At 46.3% G+C, this 13,064-nt stretch overlaps 1 pseudogene; it reads right to left on the bottom strand.

The window, feature by feature from the left end:
- The window catches only part of LOC112551216, a 9,655-nt pseudogene extending 6,313 nt beyond the window's left edge, over positions 1–3,342 (bottom strand).
- Between the last annotated feature and the right edge of the window lie 9,722 nt (positions 3,343–13,064).

Here is a 13,064-nt window from a genome sequence, read left to right as displayed (position 1 = left end):
ACAGCAACTAGAACAAAAAAGACAATTAACTATTGGTAGCCATCTGTGCCCACCTCTGTTGGATCAGGTGCTCTCATGCGGCCTTAGCCTGGACAACTGATTGCGCCTGTCTTGCGCTTGCGGGGGGACCCCAAAGACTACCCCAGCTGATGTCAGGGGAGCCCCTTGACTCGCCTGCCACGACTTTGAATGTTACCTCAGTGGAGGGGTTCCCCTTCGAGGCACCCTCCAGGGTTGTCACGCCTCCCGGCGGGCACTCACGGGGCTCTGACCTCCCCTACACCCTGGCCACTCGCCACCTTGGGTCACCGGTCTTCGTGCCCCCTAGGCATTTGCTGCTCAGCCTGACCTCTTCCTGCGGCCTGCCAGCTACGTGCCAGTATCTTCGTGCCTTGATGTGCGGACATCGAAGTCCTCGGACCGTGTCCCACCAATCCGAAATCCTGATGCCCTAACTCATCCACCCTGTGACTTAACATGCAATTCCCCACCACCATGATGGCTGAAGTACTAAGGCTACAGGGCCAGGAGGCCACCAAGGATGCCCCTGGCCTATGGGCCCCGTGGATCCCCCTGTGCCAAACTATTCAACCCTAGCGGTTTGCCCTACTCGGGCATCGAGTCCCAGTCGTTATCCTAGGGTTGTAGTGGGCCCCGTCCATCACTGGTTTCGTCCCTCCTTGGGTCTTCAGCCACCCTTCGGCGACGCCTGATGGGACCCCACTGGCCACGCCCCCTGTTACCTCTGCTCCGAGGCTTTCCTGCAGGCTCACTCCTCGGTCTCAGCATCGGCTTGCCCCAACGCTGGTTTCTCTGTGACTGTATCCAGTTCCTCCGCCGGTGCTGCTGCCGGTTCTGCTGCAGGTGCAGCTGCTGGAACCTCTGCCGGTGTCGCTCCCAGCTTTGCTGCTGCCTCTGCGGACGACATCCCTGCCACCTCCGTTGGCTCCGCTGCCAGCCTCGCCACCAGCCTCTCCGCTGACATCGCTGCCGGCTTTCCTGCCGGCTTCTCCGCCGGCATTACTGCCGACTTCCCTGCCGGCTCTGTTGTCAGCATCGCTGCCGACTCCGTCGGAGCCTCTCCTGGCTCCACCCCCAACCTTCCACACTGCTTGATGTGGCAGCTGAGCCCCTCTGGGTGAGGGCTCTCTCCTCAAGCCTCCGTTCATCTGCCACCCTGCCGCATCCTCAGGGCAGCTTCTTATTTCTGCCAGGCAGCGTCTACCGCCCACGCTGCCCAGCCACAGCTGAATGTAAGCGCGGCTGATCCACTGTGATGGCAGTTTCACTGCGTGCGTCTCCTCCTGTTCTTCGGGCTCTGCAGAAGGTAAGTTAGGCTGTCCTTTGGCCTGCGGCCCTCCTGCAACCCCAGCTCCCTTGGGACACCATCCTTGTATTTAACCCTACTAAAACATGCTGATACCTGAAACAAAGCCAAATTCAAATATTCTCCTCTTCTATTCAGAGGCCTAAATGATAAACCACTTATTACAGCCTTGTCTGTATGAGCCTCAACTACTAGTGTATTTTTTGGGTGCATTTCAAACATAGGCAGTTTCACAAGATTACACCTGTCTGTCAGTCAGCAAAGAAAAAAACTTCCTGGCTCTGCTTACATTTGGCAATCACTCCAAACCTCCTTGGTTTGTCAAATTCTTAGGGCTCTTAAACAATTTTATGGGAAGTGTGAATAATCACGAGGGCCTCTGGATATAAAATATGATGCAAAATAGCAGGTCTGAGCACACCATCTGCAGCAATGGCACTCAAATGTTGAATATCCAAGTTTCATTGAGGAATAATCAATAAGCTTTTGTTAGGCTATAGCTGGGAGTTCAGAGGAGAAAGCTGTCTGTCAGGCAATCTGTGACAGTGTCAAATGACTGCAGAAATAAGTGCAGCCCAGGGGGGATCTTTGAAGCTAAAACTTAGCAACAGGCCACTTCCAGTGTCCATGTGCTGTGTTTTGTGTAATAACTAGGGACCTACTCAAATCGCAATTCTGCTGCGAGAAACCATGATTTAAAGCTGTTTCTGCAAAAAACAGTGTTCCCCACAATTTTTGGCATAATCTCTGGAAAAAAACACCTTACTGAAAATAAAATGCTATCTTTCCAGTGGGCACCAGCAGTTTTCACAGCCACCGGCACACAGAGAAGAAGCCTAGATAGCAGCCACCCTGTCCTCCTTCTGCTGCTGCTGATTGGCCAAGAGGGCTGCCTGTCATGCAGTCTTGCCCCTTTCCAATTAGTGGTGAGGGAAAGAACTGCATGAATGGCAGCCCTCTCTGCCAATCAGCAGCAGGGGGCGGGGCTGCTTCCTGGGCCCCTCAGCCAATCAGCAGCATGGGGGGCGGGTCTCACCATGAAAACAGCTGCAGGTGCCTCCCTCGGCTCACAAAGTTCTCCAACTGCCTCTTGGATTTCAGTAGGTTTCTAGTAATAACAGGATAGGGCTCCTGTTTCTACAATAGAAACAGGAATAGGTTTTAGTGCGAGAACTATTTGAAGAGATGCTACAAATATAGCTAGATTCCAAACATGTTCACAAGACTGGCTTCCTGGTGCCTTTGTCAATCCCTTCCCTTTTGCAACTTTTATGCACCTCCCTCCAAATTCTATGCATGTCACAACATCTTTTAACAATTTTTGTTGAATTTTATGCCAGTGTTTTCTGACTTGCCATGGCCATAGTTCAAAGCCAATTCTAGGGACATGAATTTTACTGCCAACACTTTGCTATTGCCATCTGTTTGAAAGACACCACAGATTTTTTTAAAAGAAACTGGGCTCCATTCATTGACAAGTTTCCAGCAAACACCATATTAGCTACCATGGATGTCAGGTCTCCATACACTTGTATACCCCATGAGGACAGATTACATAAAGAACTTTATCCCTGATGAGCAAACTACTTCTGTTTCCATTGAAGTCTCCCCCTTTGTCCTCATGCACAACTATTTCAGGTTTGGGGAATCCATATATCTACAAATGAATGGTACTGCCATGAGTATATGTGTGGCCACCAGCATATTTATGACAGACCTTGAGGTCTGTTTCCTTCACAGCTGCCCTCGAATTCCCCTGGTATGCCTCAGGTTCATTGATGATATCTTCAGAATATGGACACATGGAAAGGAATCTCTAGAGAAATTTCATCAGGACTTTAACAACTTCCACCCCTCCATCATAATAACTCTAGAATACTCTACCAAACACATACATTTCCTAGATACTACAGTGAAGATTTGCAGTGGCAACATTGCCACCAAACTGGCAACCATCTGACTGATGCACCTACCTTTATACTTCCAGCTTTCACTCTAAGCACCACTAGATTCATCATTACCTCCAAGCTCTACATCACAACTGTATCTGCTCTGATCCCACCGACTTGGATGAATGCCTTAAGGATTTGGAGCAAGGATTTCTATGATTAAAATACAGTCACAAAACTTTAGCTAGTCAAATCAACAAAGCCAGATTCAGACCTTGCCCTGACATGCTGCAATATCAATCTCAGAAAAAGATGCCATAATTCTTTGGTTTTCACCTGCAGCTTGAATACCTTAGATACATCATTGATGACCTCCGATGCCTCCTAGAAAAGGATGACCATCTCCAGCTATTCAAGAGGGACAAACCTGTTCTAGCTTAGAGACACTTTTCCAACCTCAAACAACATCTCCCAAGCAACAAACTAATTAACACCCGTCCTCGCCAATGCACCAAGCTTTGCAATGGACCCAAAGGACTGTTGGGCGCCACATCAATGCAGGCCACAAGATCACTGGACTGAATAACAAGGAGCACAACATCTGAGGTTCATTCACTTGCAACTCTACCGACATCATATGTGCCATCAACTGCTTAACTGCGCATCTCCATTGGACAAACAGGGAGATCTCTTTGTGTAAGAATGAATGAACACCAATCTTGACATCAGAAGCAGAATGACACAAAGGTTTGTGTCAGGATTGCTGTTCTTAGGCAATAATTTTTTTTTAAGTCTGAATGGGAAATTGAGGAACAAGAAATCATCCACAAACTGGATTGTGCTAAGTGTGGTTTAAACATGGTTTACAGATTCTTATCCCATTACCTGGATTAGTTTGTGACCTCTTTGTTCCTTTGGGTTCTTTGTTTCTATGCCTCTCACAGCACTGTTCCTCTCCCCTCTGTACTTTTTCTCCTTCCTCTTTTCCCACTTTTTATATTTAAATTTGCTTAAGTGAAGTAAAGAGTTCGTAAAATCTTGGGCTCTATATAAGTCTTACTTAGTTAGTCTTTAATAAATCTTAATAATATATATTTATATTTAAGGTACATATACTTTGCCTTCTGCCTGACTTCAGATTAGCACAACTACCTCTCTCAGCCCTTTACTACCTCATACTACATCAGTTCTGCTAATTTTTTAACTGATCTGTTATTGTAGTGTTATTCCTAGTTGTGGATTTCTCTCTGACTTGTTGCTTTCATGCTGTTGAGAGATGTCCTGTTTGTCCTCTTTGTTCTCCAAATACCTTAGTTTTGGGGTTTTTTTTTGACAGGCTAGACAATGGCTCAAGCTCTTTCTAAATCCTCCCAGTTATAGCACTGTCCTCATTTGTCTGACTGTGCAAACTGTCTGTTACTCCTCAACAGTTGTCCTTATTTTCCACTCCAGCACAGTTCTGAGTCTTTAGCTACCTCATATGACCTGTATTTCACTGCAGCTAGGACTGCAACTTTTTCCCCATTACTGCATGTGCGCTATTTGATGGCTTGACCCACATCTACTCACATGTGCACAATGGCCTTTATTTCCAGGATCCTAAGTTGTAGTAGGCTGCTTGCTTTGCCTGGTGTTCTCTTTACTGTACGCTTCTTTATACTGTCCATTGTTCTTCCACTGTGTGATGCAAAGTCTCATGGGAAACAGAGTCTTTTGGCCCATTATAGTCTGTGCTGGAGAATATAATATTAACAGGCCATTGTATTTGACTATTATGTTCTGTTCTTAAGTTAATATATTTTGATGGCCAATATTGCCAAGCTAGGGTTCTTCCTTTCCCATATTGCCTTTTCTGTTAGTCTTTTTTGGATGTTTTAACTGCTGATACTGCCTTCTCCTTGTTGTATGAATACCCAGTAGAAGATGCCTTGTCCTCAGAATCCCTTCAGTGACAGATTGTTTGAATTCTCCTTCAATAAACGGTGGCCCACTGTCAGAGCGCAGTGTCAGGTGTAGCACACAATGCAGGGTGCTCCTGATAACAGTTCTTGCCTGAGTATTCCCCAGATAGTTCACCTCTCAAAACCTGAAAAAAGCAATCTAGTATAACCCTCTAGTTTCTGTCATTAAACTGAACCAGTCTGTACTTCCTTTCCCCAGAGTCAGGTTTGGATTTCAGAAAAATGTGAAATCTTCTACCGTTGATCAATATACTCTTTGCATACTTTGCACCATTCCATGTATGCTCTCAATTGAGTATTTATGTCTAGCCATGGATACACTCCCCAGCTTATCTCAGGCTTGCCCCTTTACAGAAATGTGAAGCCTGTATTGGTCTCATGATGTCAACCCTCAGATGTGCTGGGACTACTGCTTGTTCTTTAAACAAAAACCTGTCTTGCATATATAACTCCTCCTCCACCTAGTAGAAGAAGATTATCTGCTTTAGGACTTGACACTTTTGATATTATCAACTCTAAAAAATAAACTACTTAACTGTTAATAGCATCCCCTCCTAATCAGTATTTTATGGGTGGGCAGTCTAACGTCTTTTATTGGAGTTGTGAACATACTGTAGCACATGAGAGAATCTATGTCCTGTTCCATGGAATAATTTGTACAGTATCCCCAAAGTTATGCCCTGATTAGTGCATCTGATGAAGTGAGCTCTTTTTCACAAAAGCTTATGCATCTCTGATTCAGTTAATCTATAAGGTGCATCTCTACTCTGCCTTCCTGGGCAGTACCTTATCCTTACCTCATAGTTCTGTGGTCTTGATAACATGAATTGTAAAGCACTCAAAAGAGGCTTCTTTATAATGTTTGCTAATAGTTTAATGATATACTCACCTTGTACCAAAGGATGAATCTATAGCATTATTCCACTCCAAGAGGCAATAGCTTCTTTTCTTTCTGACCATATTCCCTCACTTTGCCTGTTACGGTTCTAAAAGCAAGTGCTATGGCTTTGCATCCAGGCTGTTCATAGGTCTTCTACTGAAGTATTGCACTGCTGCACTGTAGAGGGTTATTGGTCTCTGAACTGGGTCCTTGCTTAAACACGACCCGTAATGTTCTGTTAAGTGAGCACAGAATCTGGAAAGATAGTTGGCCTTCCTTGTAAGTCACTGAACTCCCTTCACGTTCTTTGGTTTAGGCATTTTGCTTGATGGATTTCAGCTTCTTAGGGTCTAGATCAGGGAAAGCAATTATGTAGACCCAAAAGGCACATAGGCAGCTCTGGGGAGCTACTACAGGCTGGTCAGCACTCCCTACCTCCCGCACAACAGCCCAGACCCCCCCATGCCCCACAGCTCCTCCCTGCCACCACCAAGAGTGCACAGCCCCAGCCACAATCCCAGATTGCCCCACACCTGCTCTGAACTTGTCCTAGCTGGAGAAGACCAGCCAGAACATGTGTGCACAGCCCCAACCCTGACTCACCCTGCGCCTGCTCTAGATCACCTGCCCATGCCAAGCAGTGGCAACGACCAGGCAGAAGCTGCTGCTCAGCACTGGGGAAACGCAGCACCCCCAGGCCCTTCTTGCTGCAGCTGCCCAGAGCCCATGCCTAAGCTGCCTGTGGCTTCTCTCCACCGCCATCACTACTGCCTCCAGGCTGCTCAGTGGGGCAGCAGTGGCAATGCAGAGGAGCCACAGAACAGCCCAGGCACAGGCTCCAGGGGGCTGCAGCAAGAAGGGCCCAGCAGCAGTGAAGGGGAGGGGCCCCATTTCCCCCATGCTGAGTAGCATCTTCTGCCCAGCTCCCACCGTTGCTGCCACTGCTTAGCATGCGCAGGTGAGTCCAGCGCAGGTGTTGGGCAGGCTGGGGCCAGGGCAGTATGTGCAGCTTTCAGGTGGTCTGCAGCTGCTGTTCCAGCTAGGGTGAGTCCAGAGTGCGCATAGGGCAGGCTGGGGTTGGGGCTGTGCACGTGGATCCCCACCAGTACCATGGGGCTGGTAGAAAGGCCGGCCAGCTGTGGAGCCACCCCAGCCCCACTGCATTCCCAGGGGGTGATGGGATGCACCATAGGCCGGACTGTGCCTGGGCCAGGTGGGACTGAGGGACCCACTGCAGGCTGGAAAAAGTCCCCCCATGGGCTGAATCCAGCCCACAGGCCATATTTTTGCCCACTCCTGGTTTAGATGGAGTCTATAAGAAATCAATAGATGTTTGGTCTGGGGGACCTCAGTCCTCCTCAGCCGTAGCTTGCGTGCATTCAGATTAATATTTTAACCTTAGCACCTGTTTATGAGTTGCCACAGCTTGTTGTTATTGTCCTGGATTGCTGCTTCCTTTGCTTCTGCTTCTCCTACAAAATAATGCCTAGGAGTCCCTTTAGCACCTGGTTTTATTTAAACTGGAAATCTCCAGAGCCAGGCTGATTCCCCTAGGTTTTTGTACTCTGCAATACCTGCCAGAAGGCACATCTTAGGTTGTTAGGTGGCTGAATGCTTCATTTAGGTCACTATGAAAGAACCCACTGTCAACTTCACAAACAATGGATTCCTTTAGCCTGGATAAGTCAGGGAATGTATCTGGTGCACACTGTGGAAAGTACACACCACACATCCCACAAATACCTATGTTTAATTATGGAATCATTGGTGCCTCCAATGGTACATGGGAATTTCAGAGTTCTCTTTGTGATATAATTATCTCTTTCCTCTTTTGCTTTTTGGTTGCAAATAAATAAAAAATGCTATGGACCCGATTTAAAATTCCACTGCATTCAATGGAAAGACTCCTATTTACTGTAGTGGGTTTTGGATCAGGCCCTCTGCTTCTGCTGTTTCACTCTGCCTGTTGTCAGAGTACAAAGACACCTTTATTAGATCAGGACTTGTGGTAGAGGTGATATCTTTTATTAGACCAACTAGATTTTTGCAAGAAAAAATTCTTTAATTGCAAGCTTTCAGGCACATAATCATTTATTAGGTCATACACAGATCTAGTAATCATACACTGTTTCAAGTATTGTTTCTGGTAACAGTATCTCATTCATATCTCACTTCTCTCCTCCTTCCTGCCCTTCCCCAATGAGGTCATATACATTTTCTTATCTTCATAATCTATGGTCAACTCTGTGTACAGGCTCAAATCTTGATTCCTTTAAGGTCATGCCTGTGCAAGGCTTTTGTCTGGAAATTCAGCATTGCCACTAGTATGAGGTCCTCCAGGCTGCTTGTTGGCTTTGTTTCTAGGAGCTGCTTTTTGGCCTGTTAATCTTGCATTCTTCCTCACAGTGAGTCTCATTAGACTGACTGATACCACCATGTTTCTTGTACCATGTTCTGAGTAACAACATCAGGGGACTCTGCATTTCTAAAAGCAAACTGCCTGCAGCAGTGTCCAGCACTCTGCCCGTGTGAACTCAGGTTGATTTCTTAGTGCTTCTTCCCATCTGCTGCCATCTTCCTCTCTGCAAGTTCTATGGAGGCTCCCTCTGGAAAATGGATTGAACAAGAATGTAACAATTCATTTTTGCATCAAGCACAATGTTTTTGGAAAACTTCCTGAAAATCTGAATCTGCACTTGCAATCTCTAAAGTGCCAAATAATTCAACTTGCTCTTGATAATTGTTTATGCAGTAGAAGAGTCTAGTAAAGCAGCCTTGGATTCTGAAACTGAAGGAATCTTCATGGAAAGTAACTGTGCTCGGCACAGGAGCTTTCAAACTAGGGCTGCTAATTAGCATGTTAATTGCACATGTTAACGGTGATTAATTGTTTTTTGCGGGTTTTTTTAAATGCATTAATGATGCACGTGGTTTTGGAGCCCATGTCGAGGCTCTGTTCTGCCACCGTCACTGCCACTGCTGGGCTGCCCAGAAAGGCAGTGGTAGCACTGCAGAGGAGCTACAGGGAAGCCTAGGTGCAGACACAGACATACACAAGCAGCAGCAGCATGCATACGGCCAGGAAAACAGCTCAGCAATGTGTAGAGCAGCACCCTTCAGGTAAGTCTGTGGAGGGGAAGGGGCAAGTGGGGGGGATGAGATTGAGGCCCCTACATGAGGCAGGGTGTGAGAAAGGGGCAGCCTGTGGGACAGAGCTGTGGGTGGCATGTCCAGGGATGCAGGGGAGTGGGGGTCCCAGCTTCCCACTGCTACACGCACCCAGGGGAGGCATGGGGCACATGTGCCCCCTGGATTTGTGCACAGGGAAGAGGCACTCTGCCACCTTTGCCCTGGGAGCTGTGCGATGCCATGTTTTGTCTCCCACCACCAGGCAGGCAGGAGATGTTTGGCACAGCCAGTGTGTGGCTCCTAGGGCAAAGGCAGCAGGGTACAGTGCCCCAGCCTGAAGTAGGCAGCCTGCCTCTGCCCCATGCACAAATCTGGAGGCATGTGCCCCTCGTGCCTCCCCTGGGGATGCAGGCAGTGGCAGGGAGATGCACCCCTGTGCCCCTGGACAAGTCACCCATGGCTCCATCTCATGACCCACCTTGGCACTGGAGCCCTATTTACTCCAGACCCTGTCCCACTCCCCACCTCATCATGGGGGCCTTGATCTACTCCCCCCCGCCCCTTTCCCTCCACAGACTTAACTGCTGGGCACTGCTCTGCACACTGCCTGGCTGCATTCCTATAGGGTTACCATATTTCCAGTTTCAAAAAAAGAGGACCTGCGTGTGTGTGTGGGGGGGGTAGTGATATGCCCATGCCCCTCCCAATTCACAACTCCACCAGCCCTGCTGCTGCCCCACACTCCTGACCCACAGTACCCTGCATCCTGCCAGGGTGTGTGGGGAGCCCCACTCCCCAGGCACCAATCCCCCCCCAACTATATAATGCACCTGTATAATTGAGTTTTTAGCTACGCGATTAAAATTGTGATTACATTGCAACTAATTTTTTTAATCCCACAACTAATTGCATTCATTTTTTAAAATTGTTTGACAGCCCCATTGCAAACTGTAAACACTGTATGAACACTGAACTTCAAGCAGTCATAGGAAAGGGCTTGAATTCAGCCAGAGGGGATGGATGTACCAAATGATATGAATGCCCTCTAGAGGTATAACAAGGAAATAATAACATTGTAGAGTTTTATGTCAGTGTCTTTCAGTCAGTTTATTTATCAAGGACATGCAGATCACTGATGACAATGTGAATTATAAGTAGTTTGTCTTGTATATATAGAACTGTGTTGGCTAATAAATCTTTTGCCATCCTCTGAATCTGAAAAAAAAAAATGGTGCTCCCTTTGAAGTTGCCCCCCAAAAACTCATTTATTTTTGAACAAATAACTCTTGTAAGCTTAGTGCAGGACACCTAGCCTAGGAGAGAGAAAACTGAAGAGTTTGATAGGTGTCATTATCCCCAGGATTACAGACGAAATAAAGAGTCTGGGACAGAGTGAAAAACCTTTTGCAAAGGTACTATGCTGATGTCTCTCTTTGTTGTATGATACCTGATGAAAGAAGGCCAATTTTGTCCATGTTTCTGTGCAACATCCCTTCCCACACATATACCACCAATTGTCCTCTGCAGAAACATTAACAGAAGGTTTTCTGGGTGATATGAAAGAGTAGGTCTGAGATAATACTGTTGTTATAGTAGATTATAGACAGACTGGTATTTGCTTTACATGCTGTTAGAGTTCATTTTGAATACCTTTTCCTGTTTATAAATTAAGTGGCCTTTCTTCTTTCCAAAGGCATGCTAAATTGCATACATAGCTGCACTTCCAAGTCCTAAGCCCCTCATTTCTGTGCCTATTTAGTGTATATTTTTTTTCTAAATTGTAAAGCTCAGAACTCCTTAAATTCTGCCCTAGTATTTTCCATTTACAGTTAAAAGTATACTAAGGTAAGAGGGGAGGGAATTGGCCTAACAAGACTGCCCCAGTACGCATTACCTTAACTATGTAGAAAGATAAGAAAGAGGAAAGTATGTCCCGATCATTCCATCCCACATTCCTTCTCTCTTTTCCATTTGTCCACCTACTTTGTAAAATAAGGAATCTACATTTGACAGCTAGCATGTCCAGTTGTCTGAATCCCCTTGTCCTGAATCAAGGGTAAGGGATTCATATTTTAAACCTTCTTTCTTTCATGTGACCCTCATCACAAATGCATGTGAATGTGACACATTAATTTAGCCCATTACTTCATAAATTCAGTATCAAGCTGTTAGAGAAATTAAGGGTACAGCCCTCAAGGCCTAATAATAATACATCAGTCTGTTAAGATGCTGAATAGTTAAAATATTTCCATTAATTTATGAATGGTTTCAAGTTAAATTTCATTCATCTGACAGGCCATATAATGTTAAGCACATTCCCTTCTGTATAACCTACAATACTTAACATTCCCTTGTCACAATGAGATCTATACATCATTCCTGTACTTAAACATGTACTTATACTTGTATGAGTAGTTAAAGGACTACTCGTGTTTAAATCAGTAATTTTGGAAAGTTTTGAGGATGTTTAGGCTTCATTTACAGGACACATGAGCAAAGTTTTCCCAGAGCAGAATTATTTGGGAAGTTTTCTATAGAAATTTATTCATGGCTTCTCTCATTTTTCAAGAATGTGGAGAGCCAGATCCTGTTCTACTACTTTGGCACCCAAAGGTTTAAGTAAACATAACAATTTTATCACTATCAAATGGTAGCAATACTAGCTGTTGCAGTGGAGCTGCATGATTCATTTGTGATTCAAGTGTAGCTAAAGTACTGTAACTTTACACACATTTCATTCAGGGTTCAAGTTACAGTGATTTAACTAAGGGCCTTGTTAAGGTCTCGTTACACATTGCACTTTGAGCTGCTCAGATGTTGATCAGTGTTAGTGCTAGCTTGAGTTTGTGGGTATAGGTTGTAGCCATGTTGGTTTAAGGACACAAGCAGACAAGGTTATTTGGGTAAAACTGATCTCTTTTATTAGACCAACTCAAATAGAAGAATTTTTCCAACTATTTGAGTTGGTCTAATAAAAAGATATCAGATTTACCCAAATAACCTTGTCAGCTTGAGTTTGAAGCGGTCACATGTTAAGGCTAAAAACATTCTCTGATCATCCAATTTACACAGCTGAGGCTTGTCACTAGAGGGCTTGAGAACAGGGGCATGAAAAGGAGCTACAGCTATGAGTTGCCACTACAGGGCTGGTGAGCCAGGACAGGCTTCTACCCCTGCTGTAGGTGTTAATGTGTGGACCATACAGGGGTTGAGACTCCAGTAGCCACCTAAAAATAATGTGTAACAAGCTGCTTACATGGTCATTTTGGGCAGCTCCTGGAGCTCTTAACCCTTGGATTGCCCACACTAACACCTGAAACTGATTTTAAGCACTCATTATGAGGTTCAAAGTTGTGCCAGTCGAGGGAAGGATTCTCTCTTATCTGTGCTGCCCAGTTGATGTTACACTAAGTTGCAGCAGAGCAGGGGGGGCATGCAGTAGAGCCCACCTGGGCGATGCAGGGGCAATCCACCCCTGCCCCAATCTGCCCTGGGTGCTCTGCATGGGGCCTGAGTCCTGCCTGCTTCCTCCCAGGGCTGCCTGCCCTCTGCCATGCCCACACCCATGTCTAGTGCACACAGCTGCCCAATGGGGTTGCTTCTGGTGTGACTACAGCCACCTGGGTACTGCTCAGCTCCCCCCAGCTCCAGTGGCTCCTGCTCCCCTTCTGACCCTACTGTGATGCTCTGAGCAGCATGGGGAAGCAGTGGTGGGTACCCCATGTCCAGTCAGGTGGGTAGGAAAGCTGCAGCCAGGCATCTCCTGCCTTAGCTTGCAGGACTCCAGCTCCAAGTCACCTTCCACCCATTTGGTCACCTGCAGGTGGCTGTTCATCATGATGGGTGGGTGGAGCTCTGTGCTGGGACCTAGCTCAGTT

Source organism: Alligator sinensis, unplaced genomic scaffold, assembly GCF_000455745.1.
Source record: "Alligator sinensis unplaced genomic scaffold, ASM45574v1 scaffold738_1, whole genome shotgun sequence".
Lineage (NCBI taxonomy): Eukaryota > Metazoa > Chordata > Crocodylia > Alligatoridae > Alligator > Alligator sinensis.
This window is presented reverse-complemented; position numbering and strand designations above follow the sequence as displayed.